The 26,419-nt window shown below is 41.1% G+C and overlaps 1 protein-coding gene across 2 annotated transcripts in view; it reads left to right on the forward strand.

Moving 5' to 3' along the window:
- SCAF8 (SR-related CTD associated factor 8) overlaps positions 1-3,329 on the forward strand; it is a 94,143-nt gene extending 90,814 nt beyond the window's left edge. For both annotated transcript variants that reach the window (XR_009818102.1, XM_061989011.1), the window contains exon 21: positions 3,074-3,329. The gene's annotated coding sequence lies outside the window, so the exon portion shown is untranslated. The remainder of the gene's footprint in view (positions 1-3,073) is intronic.
- The last annotated feature ends 23,090 nt before the right edge of the window (positions 3,330-26,419 follow it).

Below are 26,419 nucleotides of genomic sequence, written 5' to 3' on the forward strand. Positions count from 1 at the left end.
CTTTTTATTCTGCTATCTCTCTGTAACTGTGTATTTTTCAGAAGTCAGCTTCTCTCTTCTTTTCACTGCAAATCCAATCAGATACTTCCCTAAATATTAATCAAATAATATTCTTGTTAACTGAAGGAGAGCTTTGTGTTTTATTTACTGACTAAGCTTGTATTTCAGCTTCTGCTGGCCTCCAATTCTTCCAGTCCAGAACTGAAAAGACAGTATTGCATATCACTGGAAGGAACTGGAGGCTCTGTCTTCACCTCCAGAAACAAGTTATTTCACATTTGTGAGTAGTTCAGATAAAATAAACAGAATATATCATAGAGTGAGGAGTAGATAATGTCTGCCAAATAACCCAAATTAGGTAAGAAGAGTCATCTGTGCCTCTTGTGTTTGTCAACTTCTCTTGTATCTTGATAAAGATTAATGGAAATGGTAATTCTTTCTTTGAAAGGCTCAGTACGGTCAGTCCTGTTTGTGTCAGCAGTCCTCATTCAGTTTCTGATCAAGAACTTATGCAAGATAAATAGTAAACAGCAGTTTTCTAGCTTGGAGTGTTGTGAAGCTGTGCAAATTATTTATTTCCAAAGGAGGTATTGTAGTGGTATGTCTTTATTACTTTGTCAGTATTGCTTTGTTACTGAAAAAAACCACAATTTTAAGAGGCTGCAAAAGGCTTCCATTAAGCCTAAATGGAAGACTTCCACTGGCCTAAATTGACCAATATTCCAGTAGAAAACATACTTCATAAAAGTAGCCATATGGATGTAAAATAGATTGTCAGCAAGACTCTGTTCTCACTGGAAATCTTTCTCCATAATGCTTTCATTTTCAAAGTGTATACAATACTTCAAAAGATATTTACTAGAATTATCTGCTTTATTTGAACAAGACTGTATGACAAAGTATTTTGTTTGTTGCTATTCTCATGTGTACTGGGAAAACTGAGCTGGCATAAATTATTATTATGTGAGGGCATAAATGATTTGGAAACCATATGCAGAGAGCAGCTCTTAATGATACACCATTAAGCGCCATTCTGCAAGTGTTTTTCCTTGTTCTAGTATTATTCAGTATTCTCACTGACAGCTTGGATGAAAAGTTAGAAAGCACACTTAATAAATACACAGAGCAGAATAAGCATGTTGGAAGCAAGGCAGTTGAAAAACGACCTTGATAAAGTAATGGAGTAGTCTAAAAAATACTAGCTTTCCAGCAGTTAAATCACAGCAAGTGCAGAGTTGTACATACAGCCCAACATAATCTGCTGCACCTAAGCACAGATGGAAAGAAACTGGCCAAGCAGAAGTTCTGCAAAGACCTGGTGTCATAGTGATCCCAAGCTGAGCATGCACCAGTGGTGTTCTGCTGCTGCAAATAAGGCCAATACTATTGTAAGCTACAGAAAGCAGAGTAATAAAGCATAGAATGTAATTATTTTACTCCGCTCAGCACTGATAAGGCCTATTTGAAAGAGCTTTACTCATTTGCAGAAGCTACAGTTCAACAAGTATCCAACAAGAGAGCAAACTGGACTCAAAGATCTGAAACACATGGGCCTTCAGGGAAAGGTTGAAAGGTTATTTAGTCTAGAGATGGGAGGAAAAATGGAAGACATGATAACAGCCTTCACATAGCAATGGATGACTAAAGAGGAAGGGATTTTGCTGCCATGAATGCTGTCGGTAAAGGAAAGCAGTAATAGGCTTAGATCTCAGCAAGGATGATTATGTATAAGTGTCAGGAAGAAAATGGAAGTGTCAAGGAAAGTTGAGTCCTGGAATAGGTTGTTTAGGAAGAATTAATGGAAACTTCATCCTTGCAGATGTTTAAAAACAGGTTAGACAAACATCAGCAGGCATGACATAGGTCAGGCACAGGTGAAGCGATCTCTCGAATTAGCTGCTAACCCTGTTCCTTTAATGATTTCCAGCTATGTGGTAGTGACAGGGATAATAATTCTACATACAAAAAGTACTTTGGATAGTGCCACAAAATGTTACAGTATGTAACAAAACCCATAACATTAGTTCTGGAATTTATTGCGTGACTCCTGTAGTTACATTAGATCAAAGCAATTAGAGGTTTTCTAATTTTACCCATGTCAGTATTGATTGAACCTTACTAAAACGTGTTGGCTTTGTGAATGGCCTTGGTGAAACAAATAGGTGAACATAGTCAGATACCTGTGGTAGAATACAAAGCACTAAATTCCAGCAATAAGATGACTTTGGTCTTTACTTCTAGTCCTTGAGAAAAAAAACAATAGACACCATTTAGAGATTACTTGAGGAGGAGATGAATCACCCTCCAGAGATACCTCTGCTTCTCTTTCTACCTATTCTGCAGCAAATATTTCTAGAAGGCATATTCTTGATCTTTCTTTTTCTCAGTCTGTGATACTAAAAGTTTGGTTTTCTAGAAACTGAAGTGGCTGGACTTCACAGAGGAAAACTTGTAATTGGCAGGAAATCAGAGTAGATAATCCAATGGTCTTTTCTGACCCTCAGTTCCGTGAAGCCCATTCAGTGAGTCATTTATGAAGAGTTTTTAGTTGTCATGATTAATAATTATTATCAATACATAATGGACAGGACCAATATGTGTTAGAGAGATTTCTACACCAAACTTACGTGATTTACTAATCTTTTGGATTCTTGCTCGTTAGTTGTTTATTATTTCTCTAAATTGTTTACCACTGTATCTTGTGTACAGTGTGTGTGAGAGACAATACAGCACTTTTAGCCAGAAAATATGCTATAAAAAGTTATTCTTTTCAGAGATAATATTTTAATGAAGATTTTAAAGTAATGAGATCCTGGACATTGAAAAGGAAAATTGGTGGTCTGTGTCTGGATAACATTTTAGGAACTATGCATTATAAGACAACTTTCTCCCTCATAAGCATTCAGTAGCTAACAGAGAGACTGCAAACTTTATCCCACATCTATTATTTGTGAAGCATTTTTTATTACCCAGTAAAAAAAAATTGAAAAAATCTAATTTTTAGGGCTTTTTAAAAGTTGGAATTACGCTCTAGCAACTAGTGATGACTAGCTATTGTTCCTTTTGTCAACAGGCAAGATGAAGGAGGTTGTGGCAGCTTACCTTGTCGCGGGCTCTGCAGAGTTAAGTGAGGAGTGCGCCCACGTTCTCGCATGCATCACCTCGCATCTCGGGTCTGATGTGCCAGGAGGATCCCAGCGCTGCAGACTGAGACGGCTCTGAGCACCTCAGTACCCCGTGTCTGACAGAACCCAGGGATGGCAAACTTACATACCAGTATTACCTGTCTGGGGCAGGTTTAATTTTATAAATTAAAACCATAAACTCTATGAGTTTCTTGACCATATTTGTGCTGTTAAGGATGATCTGCTCACATGAACAGTTTCGCATCCGTCGGAGAGACAGGTTCTTCTGCTGGACCAGAAGATGACAGTGGACTGTATATTGTAACTAATACCATTTGTAGCATCTCCTAGTGCAAATAATTGAAGAAGGGGTTGCAAGAAAACCCTGTAGGGAATAAGACATGCTTTGTTTTGATCTACAGATTTTAAAAAATGGTTTGTTTTTTTAAAGATATCCACTTTTACATAACACTATGTGTGCAGTCTGTGTGCAGCTCTTCACTGTGGCTGTCTGTACTCCAGAGGTGATGAATTCTTTGTGAGACACTGGAACCTTTTTAGATTTGTGATGAGTCCTTAAATTATGAAAAGCTAGAAGGGAAAGGTTCCAGGGCTTTTATTTGAATAGATGTCTCAAATTGCGTCCTGTTTGTGTCCTGAAAGGAGGAAGAAAGAGCAGGAAATAGAAATGAAATACAAATTAAAAACCCCATTGCATTTCTTTTTTGGCATATATGCACCTATTCAAATGTGTATTTGATCTAATAGCCAAGGGGGGAGAAACAGCTAAGTTAGCTGAGCCCTCACATGGAAAGTCTGCGTTTTCGGGCAGTATTTGCTAATTTTGTCTCTTGAATAGCTTTAGAAAAGAAGGAATTATGTATATGCCCCACCATATATGAAAAGGACATACTTGCCATTCCTTTATTTATTTTTGCTCTTTCAAAAATTAAAGTGCCATTTATTTGGAATGCTATAGTCTTTGGTCTCTTTACATTTGTTTGGTGAGATCCTTTCAGCAAGATCATTCCCATTACAGTGTAACTGCATGGTGACCACAGCTTTGGGCCTGTATAATAAAGATCTAAATTCAACATTTTGTTTCTCATCTTTTTCTCTACTTTTATGTTGTAACTGCAAGTCTTTGATCGGAATCCTGCTTCTTGCTAATCCCTGTTTAGAAGCAGATTTGGCAAAAAATGTTAGAGATGAAGATATTTGTACCGTTGGACCTTGTTCTCTTTTGTATTGTTATTTACAACAGGTTAAAGGGCAGAGGAATACAAAATGTTAGCAAATCAATAGTGATGCTTAAATTCAATTTGCATACGAGGCCCCGGGGCAATAAGGAGATCAGTCTCTTGTATCCTGGATTTAAGGCTATACTAAAGTATTTGACATCTGGTCTCTATTAATTAGTAATCCTGGAAAGGTATGGGAGGAAAAAGATGCAGAAAAGCTGAGTCTAAGCTGGCTTTGATTTGCTGTGTGTGTGATATATTGTACTGAACATATGTACAGCAGAGTTTAAAAGCCAATTAGACTCTTTTTCCTTCCTCATTATTATTTTCTTCTTTGAAGACAAAATGTTAAACTGTAAAGCTTCTTCATCTAGCAATTCAGTTTGTGTGAGAAAAGACCAGGCATTGCATTTCAAAAATTAATGTGGTCTTGACAAGGCTACCTTAGCCATGCTGCCTTATTGTCAGTTTTATCCCACTGACACTGTGGTTAGTTTATAGCAAACATCTGAGTTCAACAGAGCATATCTAACCTTTGAAAACTTTGTTGGTTTATTATCCTGCATCTTCTGTAGTTGCATATGGGTGGCAGAGTGCTCATCGCTGTTAGGTCTGTATCAGTCCATTGAAGTGTGAATGGGGACAGACAACTTCTCAGTGCAGTTTCTGATGAACTGAAGCTAATCCAAGGCTGTGATTCTGCTCACAAGGAGAAGTCCTGTCTTCCCCTTCTGCCCTGCACACACCTTACCACTACCACCTTCAAAGAGTTGGACACCTGTGACGCCTCCTGATCTGACTGAGAACATCCCCATCTAAGAGTTTAGCTCTCGTGCCAGCTCTGACACCAGGCAGAGGCTGGGAATAAACAGCATTGTTTACCAGCAGTTTAGTTTTAGGTTAGCTCGCACTGATGGAGAAACCATGTATTCAAATGTCTCTGTCTGTCAGTTAATGAGTTACTACTCATTATTAATTAATGAGTAGTAATTATTAATTAAGTTACTACTGAAACTTTTTTTTAGCACGTTCTTATGACTAAGAATTATTCCTTGATTCAGTAATGCTTCAAAAATAGAGAAAAAAATATAAAGCACTGGAAGTGAATTAAATCCATAGAAAAAGGAAACTAATAATAACCTTTACCAAAACTTTTCCAGGAAAACAGAAGTGAAAGTTGCGTGTCGTAGCAGTACCAGGGCAGTGTAAATCTCCCGTGCTAGCAGACCTTTAGCTATTAGTGAAGTATATGCTCAGTATGTGGCCAGCTGGACCCACTAGAGCTGTAAATGCTTGAGCTTGATCATGGCACCATACCAATTTGAATGTCAAAATGAATTACTTGTTTCGGAGAAATGGCTTTTTGTCTGTGGGACTGCGGGAAATTTGACTGTCCTGTTGGGTGAACTTTTCGGAGGAGATGTATGTGTTGCCCATCTGTTGAAGGAGTGATTAAAAAGCAAATCTCAGCAAAACAGGCAAACCTCCTGGCACTCCAGTAAGGGCAGAGGTTGGAGCTTTTTGTTCTTTGGATGAATCCCCCTTTGAGAAGCCTCCCAGCACTTTCCCTCGGCATCTGGACAAGCCCTCTTTTGTGAAGGGACATGAATATGGAGAGACCTGCAGTGCACCTGTCTCTTCAGTCAGCTTCAAAGGAAAGTTTCTAAAGTCATTTTTTTCTGGCAACCTTAAAAATCTGAATGGGAGTAGTGCTGACTTTACTAAGAGTATTAAACTGGCTTTGATGACTTGGAGCAATTCAGTAGTTGCACAATAGAATACAAATACTTAATGTGGACTGTGTGGCTTAGAAGGCAAGAGTGTTGGTTTTGCTGACTGAATGTAATATGTGAATATGTAGCTCCCATTCAAATAAGATCGTCTTAAGTAATTTCCTTAGCAGACAATAATCCATTCCAAGAATAAGAACATCTGTTTGGGGCCCAGGCCTGTTATAAATAGTAGGTTTAGAGACAGGTCTTTTGTCCAGCATTGTTTGGGTTTTAGACATCTAAGAAACAGTTGACTCCTCGGGTCACAGCTGGGATTTTGGTGACAAAGCACAAGCATGTCTCTGCTACAGCTGGCTGCACTAAACCTTACCTGCAACTGCAGTTCCTACTGCTAGTCTGCACTGCTGTGATAGCAGGGACTTTTGCAAATACCAGCTTGCTTTAAATCCCTTACAGTCACATTCACTCAGTTTTGAACTCTCTCTGTGTGTGTACGTACTACTGTTGATTCTTTCAGTTCAGACAAAGGAAATTCCAACAGCAGGCTGTCAAATAGTCATTTATTTGGTAGTTTTCACTCCAAATCCCCCCCCCCCCCCACCCCATTTTTGAGAAACTATGACTGTATTTGACAAGCAATTGTCTGGTTTACTTTTAAAGTTCTCTTTTGCAACCTTTATCGATAAATCTCTAAATACTTATCAAATACTAAATAAAGGAATCTCACAGAAGTTTCCAGGCAGCATACATTCTATTATAATGGATAAGCAGATAAGCCAAGTCACCTGAGAGCTAAGTAACTTCACTGGTGTTTCACAAGGAGTTGCTGTACTGCAGTCAACGATAAACAAAACTAATGTAACCCTGTAAGGAAGCCAACGTCTCAAAAAGTTATTAGCATGGTTTTTCTCGCTGCTTGTTGCAGCGTTTCTATGCAAAGAGAGAACTCCTCTGTCAGGAGCTTTACTTAACCTTAGCTTATCCAAGAGCTTGTGCCCATCTGTTCTCTATCTTGCAAGAAACAATTAGGTTGTATTACTCCATATGACAACCTTGACTGCTCTTGGGAGTCACTGTGAATTTCTGTACTTTGTGTTGAGTCAGTTCTTGGCTGATTTCAAGGCTATCTTACTCTCTGACTTGACTGGCACCTTTCCCTCCTAACAATAAATTATGCTCTTGAGGTCATGCCTGGTCTTGAAGCTAGTCTTTGCTGATGATGTCAGGAGAGAGCATGCTCCTTGTTATGTTATAAAGGAGAGTTTCTGTGGCCACAAAGCCCTTCACAGGCAGCGATGTACATCCACTCTGGGTGTCAGATATGAGGTGTAGAGTACATTAAATAGTCACTGTTGGTTATGAGTTTATTTCCCAGATGTTGTCAGTGTTTTCTTAAACCCCACACCATTGCTGGAAATTGAAGCAATTGGCAGAATTAATGGCGTTCATATAGGCCAGTAACAAACCTGACTGGGAAAACTCCATCCATACGAAGAACTTCACATGCAATTACTTAGGTTAAAAGAGGAAAGGTAGCCAAGTAATCTCTCACAAACAAACTTAAACAATGAACTGATGAAGTCAGAAAATTGCAAAGCAGCACAAAAATGGAGAATACGCTGTTCACAGAGCACACGGATGTTAGAAAAGCAGCAATTTCATTTGTACCTGCAGTAGTCAGCCAAAGAGTGACATTTTCCTTAAATCCCAAATAGCAAAGCTTAGATTGAATGAAATAAAGCCTCAGACTCTTATTTAGGCACAAAATCCAGTTAAACAAGAACATTTAAAAGGAATGTTCAAAACTGTGTTACCTATCACCCTCAGTAAAATTTTGGAAGCTAGCTAAAACCAGAAGAGTTTGTGTACAAGATGTGTTGTTTTGAAATATATCAAAAAATACATCTGATATCAAGATCTAATTCTTATCAGAAAAGAACTATAGTAAATGTCTGTTTGCCTTGCCTTTGCAATAGAGAACCCTGAAGTGTCCCTTGAGGTATCGTTTTGGACAGTTTCAGGACTTCTCCTCCCTTATTTTAGCAGATTTTATCAGGTGGATTGCTGTTCAATAGCTTTCATGAAGCCCAGACTAGGATTTGCTGTTTGGTCTGTTTTGGTTTTGTTGTTATTGTTTGTCAAAGAACTGCAGAATAGAATTTAGAACAAAAAAGAGAGTCTAAGTAAGCTAAGGCGGAGACTTTCATGGTTTCCAGATGGGAGACCCTGTCTGATGTTACACATACTCCCCAGTTCCCAGCAGCAGGTATATTTAGCAACTGATGAGTGCTGTTCTGAAGTTTATCTGACAAAAGCCCTGTATTGCACAAAATCGTGCTTTCTGTGACATGGCTGATGTGAGATGCTCAGCACCTTGGCTTTCTTTAGCTTGGGTAGGAACTGAAGCACTTACAGACCTGGAGGAATAGGCTTTCTGAAGCAGTCAAGCTACAAGTTAGCAGAGATGAGACCTGCCATTTATTTTTGCTGAAAGAGCTCCTTTGCGCAGCAGGGGAAGCAAGGAACAGCTTCCAGCATAGGTAAAACCATCCCTGAAAAGTCTGAGCAGTGATCATCATCTGTATCTGGAAGACACTCGAAGAAATAAACCTTTTTTTAGAGTGCATATTCTGTACATCAGCCAGTACTTTTTCTGTGGGCATTCTCACAGCATCCCTGTGTTTACCACAGTGACACACCAAGAGAAGGGCTTGTGTCCATAGAATCATAGAATGGTAGAGGTTGGAAGGGACCTTTAGAGATCATCTAGTCCAACCCCCCCTGCCAATGCAGGTCCACCTTGAAGTTTTCATCATTTCTTCACTCAGTACTGCAGCTTAACTTCACATAGCTGATTTCAAGTACTTTTACAATCAAGAAAACATAGAATTTACTTAACTGTAAAGGCAGTCTCCAAAGAGAAGGAAATTCATTCCTACTCCAGCTACACTTCTCAGGCAGTTTTACAACCCTCTTCTACACGGAATACCAGAGCAGTGACTCATCCTTAAGGGCAGTCCATCCCATACCAGCTCCAGGACAGATTTCCCTTTGTCAGTGATGAAGCTCCATTTTATTTGTGCTGTCATTGTTCATTTCTGTGTTTGTTTTTAAGATTTTTCCAACCTAGAGACAGAGTGTTTTTTTGTTTTCTCTTTATTTGTAGGCATAAATTCAGGAGCTCCAAGAGCAGTAAGCAGCATATATTGGATGATGACTCAAAGCAGTCTTGGAAAGCATCACATGCCATGGCAGAGGCAATCAATAAGAGAACACATACATAGCCAATTAGTTCTGCAATGAATTGCTTTTCAGGTCCTGGGCCATTATTGTATGTAATCACTTCATTATCTCTTCCTGTAACAGCACAGAGTATGTACCTACACTGTTTTGTAGGATACAGTTGTGCCAAGAATTTCTGACCGAATTCCTGTAATTCAATTGCCTCTCAAAGTTCATAGCTAAACCTGCACAAACTTCTGAGGGAACAAGTTTTGGTTCAGGATGGTAAATCTATGACAGCGCCCAGCAGACACACAAACTGCTATGCAGAAAATCATGGCTCTTTGCCACATAAGGAAGCTCTTGTCTACACCATGATGTACACCCTGTGTAGCTGAACTTGCTATGAGCCGGTGTAGACACAGAAATTCAAGGCAGAAAAGAATGTCCTGAATGATAAAGATATTCATCATTTCAGTAATGTAGCAGGTTCTTTCCTGTTAATTAAGTCAAAGGGATTTGATTAGCCCTAAATATTCAAGGCTAGCAACAGCTGAACCTAAAATAAATGAAGAGCAGACATGGAAACACAGAATAGCATAGTGCATTTTTTTTTTTCTGAAATAGTTACATTTTGATCCTTTCAGAACCTCAAAAGGAAAATTTAGTTACCATTTCCAGTGGTTCCAGGGGCACACTCAGCTTGGAGACCAATCAAGAGCTTTCTTGTCCGTAAGATTCCTGGTCTTTAGAACAGTGAAAAATAATTGAAGCACGTGAAGACCAGTTGAGAGATGAAGCCTCTTCAGCAGCGTTAGCACTGCAAATGATAAATGCTGCCATTTGAGTTTGGAAAGGCAACTTCAAAGTCAGTAACATGTTTACCTTGGGCTTGGTCCCCTGTAGGTCCTTCCTTCTGTCCTTGCTGTGTTTCTGTTTGTGTACAGGAAAGGTAAAACCATGCTCTGAGTCATGCTCACGCAATGAAGTTGAAGCCAATGACTACTTTTGCCTCATTAAAACTATAATGAGTGTTGCTGGTTGGGGAAATTTTGGTCACTGGTTTGTGGCAAAACTGTGTACATCCTTTCAGGGTGATTGGCCACAGCAGAGACAAGATCACTCTATGTCCACCTTTGATATTTTGAGGCACATTCCTAGCAAAACAGCTGCCATGTTCCAGGGTAAATCAAGGAGGAACATCTAAATCAGAGCTCCAGAAGCACAGCAAAGTGTTCTGATGTAGACACCTGGGAAGCATGGGTCATACAACTTTCAACTGCAGATGAACAGGTCCTTGTAACAAAGCTTAACTTCAGTTTTAGACTTTTCAGGTTGCTAAACTGGATTTAAAAAAAAATAGATTCTTTTCTGTTCCCTTCTCTACCTCATGCCCAGTCACTTACAGTTTCAGTCAGCCTAACTCTTTTCATCCATCTCCTTACACAGTGCAGGTTGTTAGGACCCATTTCATATTTATTACAGATCATCTTTTTAAGCATCACATGTGCTTTGAGCATACTTTTCAATAGCAGTTTTATGTTCTTAGGGGTGAAGACTGTCACCCAGCTGGGTTTAAGAGCAGTACTCTGCCATGTTTGGCACTTTGTATCCACAAGGTCTTTCCAGGGCAGCTTGTCTTTTCCCCCTGCTCCTTTCCCAGCTGGAGCACTTGCCAAACCCTCTTCACTGCGGTGCATGGGCTGGGGTGGCAGGTCCAACTGCCAGGCCCAGGAGCAGGCAACGTGTCCTGAGGGGCTTGCCAAGAGTTAAAGGGCTGGCTGAAGCCGAGCACGAGAGCTGGGTTGTTGCCAGTGCAGGCTCCAGACGGGAGGGATCTTTGGCAGCATTCCTGGGGCTCTGCATGAAGGCAAAGGGAGCCAATTACTAGCTAAATGAAATTATATATTCAGTCGAAGTTTAGACAAGACAGAGTAACTGATTGCATTCCTTGAGAGACTTGAATAAAAACACCTCTCAAAAGAGCTCTTACTCAAAAGCAAGGGCTGTTTGCCCAAGTACATTTTCCTTCTGGCTGATGGAAATCCAGTACTTTTTTTTTTTCCCCCATGTGCTGTTAAATCTTTTCAGCCTTTCAGAATCAAAATGATTTCAGGCTTGTTTGCTTTCCCTTTACTTTGCTCCAGGCTCCCTTCCCCATATTTGCAGAGCGGCCGAGGGTGTCCAGCGCCACTTACTAGAGGGTCATTTACCCTAACCACTAGCAGGGCTCCTGCCCTTCTCCTGGCCCGGGCGTGGGTGGCCCACGGCATAGATTTCGGCAACTGCCGGTAGTTTTTCGCGGCAAGTACCACGGGAGGGAGCCCTTGGCCAGCTCGCCAAACCTGCCGCCGCCCGGGTCACCGGGAAAGGCCCGGGGAGGAGGTGTGCGATACAATGGTCATTCTCGGTCGTTTCTGTCCGTCCTCGCACAGCTGTGCTTTCCCACTCGAAATCCTATGAAATGAAAGACAAAAGACAATCTGCGTGGATGGATGGCGGGAAGGGGGGGAGAGGGAGGACTCAGGTGTTGGTGTGTGTGTGTGGTGGGGGCGGGTGTTTTTTAAGCGATTTTGAGCTTCAGAGGGCTGGAGTGGACACAGGCACAGGCTTACTGCTTTCGTGGTCCAGTCCAATCACCCCTTTCCCTAATATTTGAGGAAGCCTTTCACACAGCAACCAGGAGGGGGGAAAAATGAAGAAATAAACAGAAAAAAAAGAGTCATTTTGACTCTAGTCCTATGTTTTACAGCCCATTCTATCATTGCTTCCATGGGAAATGACATGTTCTCCTGCAATGACCATTATCAGCTTTATTGCAGAAATTTTCTACATTCCTCAGGATTCAGCTGCAGTTGAGCCCATCTGCCGCCTGCCCAGCAGAAAGCAAACACCCGCACATGTCTCTGCACACTGAAGCTGGGTCTGGGGATTAGCAACTAAGAAATTAGCTTTTATGTCTAGGTGCTGGGGTGTTCACAGCACTTGCTACTTCAACTAGAGTGTGTGGCTGGCCGTGGAGGAATGGCCAAGCCAAAAAAGAGGCAGATAAATTAGCCCCCAGCTTTCTGTAGCTGTATCTGGGAGCTCTGTCAGCTGATTTCAAGCTCTGTCTCTATTTCAGCATCAAGCCCACAGGAGCTTGCTGGTATGAGTAGAAAACGAAGATGCTTTCTAACTGGACGGCTTAACAGGCCAAGCAGAGCTGATCAGGAGCATGTCTGCAATCGTTTCCTTTGACTCTGAGCAGCATGGTCAGAATTGGCATCATGCTGTGGAGATGTAGCTTTACAGAAGAGCCTATTTTGACTCTACCTTCATATGGCAAGAAACTGAAATGTAGCTGGCTAACAGAGTTTAAATGACCTTTGAGACAATTTGTAAAGGAAGGCTGAGAAGGGATATAAACCCAAATCTTTCACCCATCAGCTCTCTGAAATGTCACAAAATTATTCAGATCATTTGAGAATGAGAAAAGATTTTTCCTGAGGTGAGGGATATGGATGTGTATAGAGAACTTTTGTTGTCTCCTTGCTGTCTGCATGAAGAATCCGAGGTAGGGAACTGGGAGGGGAGTTACTGCACACTGCTGTCTGCACTCCACAAGGGAAAAGCAACTTACCTAAAAGAGAAGGCTCACCTTATCTTCAGAGCCTTAGGACCTTCATGCTTGGAGAAGTAGAAGTCAAAACCAGCAGGCTGTAATGTGAGCAGTGAAAGAAAGTGCTGCAGCCAGGCAGAGACTGAGGAATGTAGGTCCCTGGCATACTGGTTCGCAAATGTCTCTGTTTTCAGGCAAGATTCAATCAAAAAATGGATTGAAATAACAGACTATCCAATTTGATGGTAGCAAGAGATGAGAGAGACATAGAAAGCAAACAAGGAGATCTATTATAACTCAGCCAGAACAGAAGGAAATATTGAGACCTTCTCTATCAGATAAAGTGTTTCTTGTCCCAGATGCATGAAACCTGAAAGACTCAGAAATATCAAGCTGCTGGAGCCAAAGCAACCAAACTTAGGTTAAGTAGCTAGCAGAAATGCCTAGTTGGAGCAGAGGTGGCAGCCAGGGTAGTAATACTCATTCACTTGGACAGATTTGTCTTTTCTTCCATTTAATCAGTGGCTCTGTCTGCTTTGCTTTATGTTCCTCAGCAGCTGTAGCACTCACTTTCCATGCCAAGCAGCCAGGAACAGGCTGAGGAGAAAGAAACACCATGGTCTCTATGCGTTAGAAAGAATAAGACCTTGTCTTGTGTTCCTTCCTCTCTGCCCATTTCAACACACTTCTCCTTGCAGCTTATTGTACCATCTTCTGTCATGCTCCTGTTACTCCATCTTTGTACCTGATCCTCACATTTAAAGCATTTTGAATTTAAATTGTCCTTCCTCTCTCTCCAGAAACAGCTTTGCTTAGTCCCTATTTGTGGGCCCATGGGTCAGGTCCAAGGAGACCTCAAAAGTATGAACTCTTTGTTAGCTTTCTGTGGCTTTTGTAAAACAAGAGAGCCATCAGCATACACGTGTATTGTAGTCAGTGTAAAAAATCATCTCTTTCTTCAGTGAAAACACAGCCCCTTCCAGACCAACTCTGTGGCTTTTATGGGTCATAACAGTGGGATGGCTGCAAGCAAATAGGCATGAAGGCAGGTTCAATGGATTTTCAGCTGTGAAAATACAACAGCAGTTTCCCCCAGGCCCAGGAAGATTGAGTACAGCCACAGAAAACCCTCTAGCTCTCCAGAACTCAGCCTGATGATGCAGGAGCACCCTAGGGCTGGAGGTTTCCTGCAGTTCTGCAGGCCCACTGCTGATCTGCAGCCAGCATGGCTGGACTTTACCAGGCCTCACATGGACTTTCTCAGAGAGTTGCTGGGAGGTGCCCGCAACCCCCTTCCAGGCAGAAGCAAAGGGTTACATGCGTCATTAGCAGGCCGTGTTTACACAGAAAAAGCACAGCTCCTCAAAGAACCTGACGTATGCACACAGGGAGGCCAGTTGCTTTTTTTAAAACACAGTGACACACTTGAAGGGTGCCAGATTCTGCAGCTCTTACACACTACATGGACGGTGAAGTTCTTCATTCTATTCAACATTTGCCTGGGTCTGATTTTAATTAAAAACAGATTGAGAAGCTGGAAGGAAAACAAAAAAAAAGAAAGAAAGAAAGAGGAATGAGAATTAGGAATTACAAAAGCCAAAGACAAACCCTCTGATAATTGTCACTGCTTGGAGTTACAACATATGCAGAAGATGGCAAAATTGCTGTCAGTGAATCACCGTGGAATGCGTTGATTTGTTTTAACTCCTCGGAAGTCGTGACGTGACTCATTCCCAACTTGGAGACCAAAGAGAGGTTTTGAAGGGAATATATCGGATAAAATGGGCTCCTTGCAAAAGAATGAGGACAGTTTTAATTCTAGCCTTTGAGATTCATTAATGCTCTGCAACATGATTGCATAGAGTGGCTGTCTCTGGTAACATTGGGTGCTCCTATTTAGTGGCGCAAATTGGCTGCATATGGGCTGGACAACATTGAGCTGGACCTTGTTTACTGTCTCTGACAAGTGCTTTCTAACATTTTGATGTGTTTTTTGGTATGGTTTTGAAATCAAAGCAGCAATTTGCAGGCAGGGTCCTGAAGCCGTTAGGTGCTGTAAAAGATATTACTCAAAAGACACCATCCTTCTTTTCCAGTGGAGATTTGTCAAGCTTTGCATCTGATTCACAAGGGAAAAGAAATTTTGACTGTATGAGTCACTTTAGTCTTTGGATACTTAACAAAATGTACGGTGTGATTTGGTACATGACTCATATGTTTGTGTACTTAAAAGTCTGTGGATGCTAATGGAAGTTACAGAGCTGTATCTAGAGGAGAAGTCGCTTCAGAGTACACTGGTTCATTAACTTTCATCTATACAAAATCAGCTGCTGTTTTATAGATCTAAAAAAAATATAATCCTTAGTGCTCTGCAACTTTTAGGATTGCATTTTAAAAGTCCCCTGCATTAAGTCTTTGTTTAAACATCCCACTTATCTACCATTAACCATCTCATTGTACTTTATTTCAGCTCGTTTGTGCGGGCTCTATCTAATTAACACAAATTTTGAGGCTTGCTGGGAGCTTCCCTTCTCTGACTTGTCACTGCCAAATGTGTTTACGAGAAATTTCAGCCTTCCTTTGTTAATAGCTTTTGCAAAGTGACCTTTATTCTCTCTGGATACCTTCATTATCCACAGGTAGTTACTTAGTAACCGGTCTAGATGCTGCAGGCGATACATCTCTCATTAAGAGTTGCACTCTCTGGTTATTCAGTGTTGGCGCTGTGGGACTGAAGGCCTGAACCCTCTGGTATTGGCTCTACCCTCTGTTTGAAAAGGATGCTCATGAACCAAATCTCCTGAAATATTTTAATTGACAGGGGTTTTCTAATGAGAAACTGGGCTTGCAATGGCAAGAAAAAATGTAGAGAAAAGTCCTTACATGATTGTTATTCTAAGTAACAGTTTGCAAGACATAAGTGAAATATGTTTCTTGATGGAGATATTTCCATTTCTTACCAATTAGCATATTATCTATATTCCTATGGGCTTTCTTTTCTAATGGATGAAAAGTAATAAAAAGATCTTTAGAAAAAGGAGTAAATAAGTTTTGAAAATATACACATGATACATATCTATAATATATACATATAATATATTAATATTTCATACAGAAACTGAAGTTTATAATTTAAATGAAATAATTAGTCGCATTTTTAATTAATACAACCATGAAAATTGGCATTCAACGATTTCAGTCCACCCTAACCATGTATTTCCTTTGTGAGAATCCTTACTCTGAATGGCTCATATTAATTAAACCTTGTGAATATTTTGATTTAAAACTGGTAGCAGGCTGAAACACATTGCTATTAAATGTTCTTATTCTTTGAATAAGAGTTTATCGCTACTATTTAAGACCTTTTTTTTTTTTTGTTTACTTTTAAAATACACACATTTTTTCATCTCTCTGATGTATATTCTCTAGAATAATTTCCTTTCCTTCCCTTCTTTTGGCTGTGCTTTGCACAGGCACTGTTGGGATGTTCGAACACTCATCACATTACTTTGACACTGTGCTATAGTGAGGTACATGTGCATAATGGACTAGGAGTTGACATAGGTAACATTATCTTTGTCTCATCCATCTACTGTTACTATTGAGCAGAGTCATCAGAACATGAAGGAGCCAGGAGAACCAAAAATACTTGCTGACTCTGTCTCAGGTCAAATATAGTGTCACCCCAGTGCTTTGCTGAATTTAAAGCAGTCCCAGCAGTGGTGCCAGGCAGGGGCTCCAGTACCTAATTATACACCAAACAGAGAAATGACATAATAGAAAAAGAAACTTTCAACCAGTCTGCCTCAGGGCAGTAGGACCAGAAAGCATTTTCAATGATCATCCCCAATGATCCCTAGCTTTAGACTCAAAGGGAAGGAATGAGGACTCCCTGTCAAATCTGCAGCATTGTGTTCCTAGCTTGCAAAAGTCACTTCTCAATCAATGATAACCCCTTTAGGTAGTCAGCATTAATGCATTAATGGAAAGATTTGCCAGTCACAGTTGTTTAAGCCAGTCAAAAACTTTTGCTTGTGGATCTGTTTGCCTTCAAACAAGAATGAATGCCAAATGTATGTATCAAAGGAGGCACTGAGCCCATTCTGATCTGAAAATACACGTGCAGTAAACACAAACTGCTGCCTCAGCTCATGACACTGTCTTAGCACTAAAGCCTCCTTGGTAATAGTGAAAAAAACCCCTCTTGCTTTCACATTTGATTCATCGTGCTATTACAATTGTTGCTCCATGGAGAAGCGCTGGAACATTGCCCTTCCTTTCCCAGAAACGCTGTAGATCTGTACATTGCTGTTGCAACTGCATCAGTCATAAATTGGCTGCTAGGCAGCATTGCAAATGCCAGGTGTATAATAGTGCAAGGCAGCACAATTATCAGACACCAATTTGGGATTATCCTGTTTCCCCACGAGGGGTGGCATCTGTGCTACCCAGCACTCACCAGGGTTGTGCCATCCCCTTGTCCCTAGCCCCCTGGTGCCATGCCCTGCCATGCCATCAGCTCCTGCAGCACATGCAGGAGGGCTGACATGGCTACAGGTCCTGCTGGAATCCAACTCTCCAACAGCAGTCTTGGACTGCTGAGCCTAGCCTAAAGGAAAGACCTGATGGTTTAGAAACAGGGTAGGCAATGTTGCATTTTGAGGAGCTCTTAAACACGCAGTCTTTGGGGAGCCAGCTGTGGTGCTGTGGTCTGGATATGGGTCCTGGCACACTGTGGACATTAACTAGGGTTACTCTGTGCTAGTATCTGTTTACACCTGGCAAAAAGTTCCAGCAGATTTTATGTTTCTTGTTTGTTTTGTTGCAAACATCTTTCAGGAAAGTAAATTTATTCACATACCCATGCTCTGGCTTTATTTGACATCTTAACTGGCAGTTTTCATGTTGCTCAAGCTACACCCACTACTATATTGTTTGAAATAAATGGGGGGGGGGGGGGGAGGCAGAAACATGTATTGAGAAAAGAGGGGAAATTGTGGTTGCTTCAGTGAGGTGGCAAAGCCTATCTGAAATGAAGGGAATCTCTTGCTGCTGCACCAGTTCTGCTGGAAAGACACAAAAGCGTTTCATACCAAGAAGACTTGAGTGCAAATCTGAGCTGTTAGCCTACAGATTCTCTGGCAACAGGGGTTTATTTTTTTCCTGAAATCAGTCTGGTGTCCAAATCCACAACTGGCTGCTGTGACAGTACTCTGTCCTGTTTCTTATTTTAAAATATACCACTTGGCACCCTGCAGATAGACCAGGGGAGGGAGCTGAGGATGCCCACAGCAGGGCTCACTACAGGGACAGTAACCCCAGGTGCTCAGGGGACATCTCTGAATCTATGAACATTAATTTCTTTGCAGTGACCAGTACTGCCAGGTAGAAGGTCAGAAGGTATGTCGTTGCAACATTGTGTTTGCAAGATTGCTCTGGGCTGTGCTTCATCTTGGTTAAAAAGAAGGTCAACTTTTTGTCAAAGGACACAACTGAATGTCACATGAGACATCTGAATAACTAACAGAGTAACATGGTAACCAGAGTAAAAGTCCAGACAGGAGGTCGTAGTTATGAGCTCTCCATCTTGCAGAAGAAACCTCATTGAGCTTTCCCTTCACCATAGGCTGATCAGTTGTCACAGTAGCTCTCTACTTCTCAGTCTAAAGTGGTTTAGAAACTCTTACATCCTTACCGTGGACTGATACAGAAGCAGGAATACTTTCCTTGCATGTAATCCTAAAGTGCGTCACTATATGATGCAGAACCACCCTATTACTTCACTTGGTGAATCTTGCAAAATGTTGGACTTTTGGTATGTGACTCATTCATTACACCTCTAAGGCTGCTCTAGCACAGGCAGGGGGTATATGAGAGGCTAATTGAAAACCAGAGTTTTTAATTGTCGAGGTTTAAAATGCAGAGTCAAAAGGTGCTGTCAGTGGTGAAACACTGTATTTGTGTCATCATGCCAGTATGCTGACCCATCAGTGCTGGAGCATGTGGGATACCTGTGTGACAGCTTTCACAAAGATATACATCAAATTATGGGCATACATGAGTGCCTTGGGAAAAATGGCTCTTGTAAAACTCATTTTCCACATTCAGAATCTCTGAATGGATGACTGTAGATAAAAAAATAAAGAAATTTGGGTAGAGTTGCATAAAATTGGAGAAAGTACTGTATAGTATACTTGGGGTGATGGTTTATAGCACAGGAGGCAGACAAACACTTCTCCTCACTCTCTTTCTCTCCTATTCACCATTATAGTGCTGTGGCATGGTAAGGAGCAGTGACAATCTGGTCATTTCTAAAATGTTTTCAAGAGAACACAACTGCATCTGTCAGGGGAAGCAAGTTGGTCAAGCAGGATTTTGTCAAAAGCAAAGATTATTTTTTGAGGAAAACGCTAGGGTTAGGCTTTGAGTCAGGTTCTAAAGCCTTATAGGAGGAGAAAAAGAGATTTTTGCTTTCTTCCACCTCCAACCAAAAAGGATGGTGAGGAGCACAGATGTATCTGTCCTGGAGAAGCCATTGGCTCCTGTTCAGCAGACCTAAACAGCCAAGGCAGAGGAACAGCATATGAACATTATACCAGTGAAGTCCTTGAGAAGAGACACTGCCAAAAGGACCTGAGGCCAGCCTGATGTACTTCCATCTCCTGTTTTAAATTAACACAGTTGCTGAGAACATGAATTTCAAGTGTGTTCTAAACCAAAGAGAGATGAGTAGTAAAAAAATTCCACATAGCAAGTGCAACTTGAGAAGTCCAGTGACCAAGCAGTGAAGCTGTCTAATCATAAAACCAGAGTTAGTCACTTGAGCCTTGCTAGCCAAGTGTGTAAGGTTTCCCAATAAGCCCTGATATGGGTAACTAGGCTAGATACAGTGCTTTGGCAGTACCAGGTTTTTATGTATTGTGAGATACAAAGCATGTTCCTTGACTATGAGGGTCTGGAAAGCAAATAGGTGAGAGTGGACATCCATTTCTTACGGTGTGAAAAATGTGTCTGCGTAAAGCTTACAGCCTCTATTTGTTCTCCTGCCATGAGATTTTGAGAGGTTTGGAGACTTTGGTTTGCACGTGTGCTTCGGATAACTCTGAATCCAAATGTGAATCTGCTCCTGATATAAATACGATAGTACAGAACTGATCCTTATTCTCATATCAAATACTGCAAAGTCAGTGTCTGTGAATGTGTCTATTTTCTGACATATCCTATAGCAACAGCCAGAGTGTTCCAGTGATCCAAACTGATGGAAGAGCATTAATTTGCACTTCCTGAAGAGGCAGCCCACCAAACAAGAAGAATGTCAGTAACGACAGAATTTGTATCAATCCAATATATAAACAGGTCATTGTTTCAGATAACAGGTAACTATGGGCTAAAATAGTTGTACTGGTCCATTACTAAACCATGTAGACCTTTCCTCATAATCTATGTGTGTTGAAAACTTCAGCTGTCAACAACATCAAATGACCTTCAAGCTTTACAGGATAGTATTTGGGAAAGACTATGTATCAGCAAAGGGCTACTAAATTGCAGAATCATAACAATTTATCTCTCTCACATTCTCTTGACTCTTTCTCTACCATTTGCTAGTCCATCAGTACTCTTTATGTCTTAGTCCTTTCTATTGCTGCAAATGATCTCTGTCTAAAAATACAAGAAGTCTTCCTTCATTTGATCACTACTCTTCTGAATGTGATTTTTCTCTCCTAGTGGGTGGTTCTGTAGCACCAAATCTATGCTGGTGAAACGTGCATACATGTAATGTCCTGAGCTCATTCATGGTGGTAGGACTCAGAGACCCAAGCAGGATAAGGGGCCTTTCATATCTAGGTCACCAGTGTGCAAATAAGTAGGTCAGTAAGGAGTGGAAGTAGGTTATCCAATGGTTTTGTGGGGTGAGGGGTGCCGATCCGCTTCTTGGGTATGTTTCCAGAACACAATAAAATCACATCACAACTGACATTGACATTGACTGGTATCCCCCCTGGCAATCTCCACAGCGATGCTATGAAATAACTGGACAAAGAAACAAAACTACTCTGTCACACAGGAGACAACACACCCGGGGGCTGGGTACAGGCATATTGGGGGAGCAGCATGTAGCCTGGCTGGTGAAGCATTTGCTTTTCCATCCATTCTGTGCCTTATTAATGGACAGAAAAAGGACTCCACTTTTCAGGGTTTTATTCTGACACATTTCATCAGCCTTATCGCTTGAGAATATATGTAAGACAAATAGTTTTGTCCCATTATGTCAGAGCAAATTGCAGCCTGCAGGCCTGATTCTCTGCTCCATTATGCCAGTTTTACACTGGTGCACTTTTACTGACCACTGATGAGCTCCACTAGACTAAAACCAGCATGACAGCATGAAGATGCAGAATCTTCATCTTCCAGAGAATGGAAGATAAAGCTCCAAGGCTCTGCTGCATTAGTAGCCGTGCTCCTAAGTACAGTCTCAATGAAAAGTAGAGTCAGATACTGTGCTTTGAAGCTGGGTGATTTCAATGACAAGGAACAGAAAGACATAGTCATGGTATTTGTGCAGTAGTTGTGTTGTAGAAGGTCCTGGGTTGTCTCTCTCAGCTTTCTATGGCATTGCCCTGAGAAGCACAGGTTACAGGAGGAACTGATGACTTGCTCCCAGAGCTGTGCTGGGCTGATGGAAATTTAGAGCAATGTCCCCCTGCAGCTCTGGGTGTTTAGCTCTCAGCCATAGATAACAGGACTTCAAAAAGTGTTTGGAAGAAGGCTTCTGCAGTATCCATTTTATGGTTTCCTTGTAAAGGAATAGCTGCTCAGAGTGAGGGGGAGAAGAGGCATGAGAACGTAAGACAAATACCATGTCGTGTTTTGTAAGAGCAGAGACTCTTGCAAACTACTACCACTTGGGGTTTTTATTAGGGTCTTGACAAGCACCTGAGGGTGAAGAATGTATGGATTTGCAAAGCTGGTCCAGAGTTTGTCTTGGTTTCCCAAGTTCCTCCAAGCTGGCCCCATGCAGCTGGAGCGCTTGAAGAGGGAGGAAATGGTCACCACTGTTTCCCATCCAGCTGGCTTATGTAGTTTCTTTGCTTACTTTCCCATGTGCTCTTTCCTTATCCTAACTGATTTGGACAAAATCAAAGTGAAATGGGAGGAAGAGAGTGACGCCATACATTAAATCAGTAAATCAGACAACTATATGTGTTCCCTTTGCCTATCTTTGAGAATAAATTCGGTGTTGGAATGCCAGCTTTTAAGTAAGTTACTTTGAAGTAGAAATGCATGTGACCCCTATGCCTTTCAACACCTGCAATGAGCCCCAGCTCACCCACACCTGTGACAGTTTGACAACAGAAATAAGAGAGTAACACATGAAGAAGGGGGCAATGACAGATGGATGCCATGTTAAGTGAAGACAAAATATAAGCAACTACAGTGATCTCAGCTGTAATAAAAAAAAGACTGAAAAGAAACTAGTGTGCTTGTAGGTATTTTTTTGATAGAAATTTCTTTAGTACCCACCCCCATAATATCTGATTACTCCACTCAGTAGTCTTTGCCTTGCTCTCTCTGATTTGTCCTAGCCCTATCTTAGGGCTGCAGAGCCCCTGCAAATGTGAGCATTACTATTATCTGCAGTTTTACTGGGTGCAGCATGTGATTCAAGAATATCCTTTCTCTCCACATCTCTCTAGATAAGAGCACCCTGTCGAATTCACTTCAGTTACTATTCAGTGCTTTCAAAGCCCCTGCTTTTTTCTTTGCTGGAAGCTGGAGACTGCTGGTATGTGTAACTTACTTGAGGTTCCCTTCAATTTGGTGAGTTATCTGTTAGCTTTGTTGTGCACAGTTCTTGTACGGTAAGGAAAAAAAAAAAAGAATCAAATGTGAGATAAGAGAGTAACTGAGAATGACTGTTTGGAAATGACTTGATTTGTATCAGGGAAATAAGCTTTCTTAGGAACCTTAGTTAAGCCTGTGTCATTTCCTTTAAGGCTTTTTCTTAGAAATAGACATTGTAGTCTACATGACATATGTATATGAAATAGATTTGAGGACAAATTGTTCCAAATAGAAAATTTCAGAGCACTTAACTAGGTAATGTTCTCAAATTCACTGTAAGTAGGTAAGCAAGATGAAACTCACCACTTCTTTACTCTTCATTTGCTATGTGCCCACTGACTCAGGGAGGCATATACTAGGCATATATTAGGCATATATTAGGCTATACTAATAAATTAATATTCAGGATCACTGCCTCAATTGAAACCAACTGTATCTCATTTCTTAAACTTTCCTGCCTTCCAAAACAACATGACTGCATCCAAAATGTTTAGGGAGGTGCTTACTTGGCTTGCCCTAACTGTGACCAGAGATAGTTTGGGAGGCAAAACTGTGCTGATCAGGGCTCAAAAGCTTCAACAAATTCAATCATCTTAAGTCCCAGCAACCAACAGCAGACACCCTTTAACTTAACTGCCTAAATACAGCTAGAAGGAGCTTGTGCCACAAGGTAGACAACAGCTCTTGAAGCCCATTTCTTCTTTTGCATGGCCCAAGATTTCACGTCCAGTGTAGATTTTAGGACATCATTGCTGCACACTGCAGATCTTGGTGTCTACTCAGAGCCAGGGAAGCTGTTCTTAGGAAAAGACAGTAAGCCAAACTATGCTGCCCCATAATCTAACAAGTTGTATATATGTGTCTTTAGCTGTAAACTATATTATTCTTGTACTTAAGCAGCTAAATTCACCATCACTAATGTATAAAAAGGACATTGTGTTGACATGTTTGTGACTGTGAGTCACATTTCACCTACACTTGCATTTCTATATAGCCCTTTTACAGGACTCCTGTTCTAGACAAAACTTCCTATGATTAGTTATCTAATTCAAACTAATTACCATGGCAAGAGAAGATTTCTGAGTGCTTACAGAGAAAGCAATGACTTTTCATGGGCTGTTGTCATGACATTTCAGGAGAGAGAATTAAATGAAGAGGAAAAAGGGACTGACTGTAAGGAGACAAAATTAGAGAAATATTTTGATTACAGAGGAAGTTGACTAGTCAGAATCCTTATCTGTGTACTATACTATTTATTTTCCAGTTAATTTTGCATATTGGATAGCAAGACAATTGTGGAGAAGGCTTCCTAGCAGGTGGGAGTGTTTTTATGGACAATTAAGCTGTTGCAGAATAACCATAATGAGTGCATTATATCAGTGCTTTCAGCAAAGCTCTGAAAGGCAGAGTTGCAACCTCACATGTACATATTTCACACCTACCGCACCCTTTTGCATTAAAAGCATTTGTGCATGCAATTTCCTTCTACTGAAGAAAGAGTATATATTAAGCATGCACTGAACCAAGGGAAGGGCAGCAATATTGCAAGTCAGCACAGTGGGAACCTCAAGTAGGTAAGGGAGATTTTGAACTTCCAACAACCATTTCAAATCAGAATTATGGGAAAAAAAGGGAAAAAGAAAGAAAGAAAAAAGACTTTGGGCAGTCTTTATGCAGTTTTACAAGGAGAGAGGCTCAGCAAGGTGTCCGACACACACACACACATACACAAACACACACACAATCCCACCTACACGTTTGTCTACCATCACGCAATAGATATTTCATTGAAAACCCATGGATTTATTTTTTTTAACTATTGTTATCTGTAATGAGGATTGACCAAGAATAATGATATTACTGAACTAGCATGTGCATACCAGGACAACAGAAAAAATTCCTAGCCAAGCAAAGAATATTTTTTATTTGGTTTTCGTTAAAGTCTATTTTTCTACATGCTTCTGGTGGGCTATGCAGTATATTGCTTGGACAAGCCTCCCAAGGTCAGTAATACTAGGTATCAGTTTCTCTTCACACCTGAGTTTCTGAGTTAGCTCCATCTCTGTCCAATCACATATTAGCGTGATTTTTTTATACCAGTTATGGTGGTAAATTATACATTTAGAAAGGATCTTCCCTGTTATTGACAAGGCAAAACCCTTTCTCAGAAACCTACTGTGTAATCACAAATTGCACATAAATCTTGGAGGTCTTTATTTGTGGGTAATCTTGAGCTTAGATAACACTTCACAACACTGTCATCTTGATGCTTGAAGAAATCCCAATCAGTCTCAGCAGCTGCATTTGTAAAGAAAGGTTGATTGTATTCACTTAGTAGCTTCTAGTGTCATGACAACTGGTTTTTCCATGCTTGCAAAAGGATCTGTTAATGAAATATGCTCCAGGCTGCTTGTGTCCTGTGCATAAAGCATTAGATTATCTTGATACAGTGCTAAAAGGCTGCCTATCTTCAGGGACTGTTCCCCTTAGATGTAATACACACCTGTAAAATGAATTCCCAGAAAGCAAAATTAGACTCCCTGGTTTTCATAATTGTTTTTAAAGCAAGCGGTGCCTCACCAGTGAGATAAACCAAAGGCTCTCAGCAGGCAGAAATAGGTAGGGTTGTCATATATTTGTTTCCAACTCCTTGAAAGAGGTGGGTGCCTTGGTGACAGAGGATATAGAGAAAGCAGAGTCACTGAATGCCTTCTTTGCCTCTGTCTATACTGCTGGAGTCTGTCCTCAGGAGCCCCAGACTCTGAAGGAAGTCAGGTTAAAGAAGGAGTTTTGTTTGGTTGATGAGGACTAGGTTAAGGATCAGTTGAGCAACCTGGATGTACATAAATCCATGGGGCCTGATGGGATGCACCCGTGGGTGCTGAGGGAGCTGGTGGAAGTGATTACTAAACCACTCTCCATCATCTTCCGTAAGTTGTGGAAAACAGGAGAGGTGCCTGAGCACTGAAGGAAGCAAATGTCACTCCAGTCTTCAAAAAGGGTAAGAAGGAGGACCTGGAGAACTACAGACCGGTCAGCCCTGGAAAGGCTGATGGAACAACTCATCCTGGATGCTGTCTGAAGGTATTTGAAGGACAAGAGGGTCATTAGGAGCAGTCAACATGGCTTTACCAAGGGGAAGTCACATTTGACCAACCTGATAGCTTTTAATGAAAATGTAACCAGATGGATAGATGGTGGTAGTGCAGTGGATGTAGTTCATCTTGATTTCAGCAAAGCATTTGACACGGTCTCCCACAACATCCTTGCAGCAAAATTGAGAAAGTGTGAGACCATACCTGGAATATTGTGTCCAGTTCAGGGCCCCTCAGTTCAAGAAGGACAGAGAGAGAGAGAGAGTTCAGTGCAGGGCTGTCAAGATGATGGAGTGGAGCATCTCCTTTATGATGAAAGGCCGAGGGAGCTGGGGCTCTTCAGCTTGGACAAGAGGAGACTGAGGAGTGATCTCATTACTGTTTACAAATATGTAAAGGATGGGTGTCAGGAGGATGGAGCCAGGCTCTTCTTAATGATGTCCAATAATAGGCAAGGGGCAACAGGTATAAGCTGGAACGTAAGAGATTCCAAAGAAACATAAGGAAAAACTTCTTTACCGTGAGGGTGATGGAGCACTGGAACAGGCTGCCCAGGGTG

This window comes from Colius striatus, chromosome 2, assembly GCF_028858725.1.
Source record: "Colius striatus isolate bColStr4 chromosome 2, bColStr4.1.hap1, whole genome shotgun sequence".
NCBI classification, from domain to species: Eukaryota; Metazoa; Chordata; class Aves; order Coliiformes; family Coliidae; genus Colius; species Colius striatus.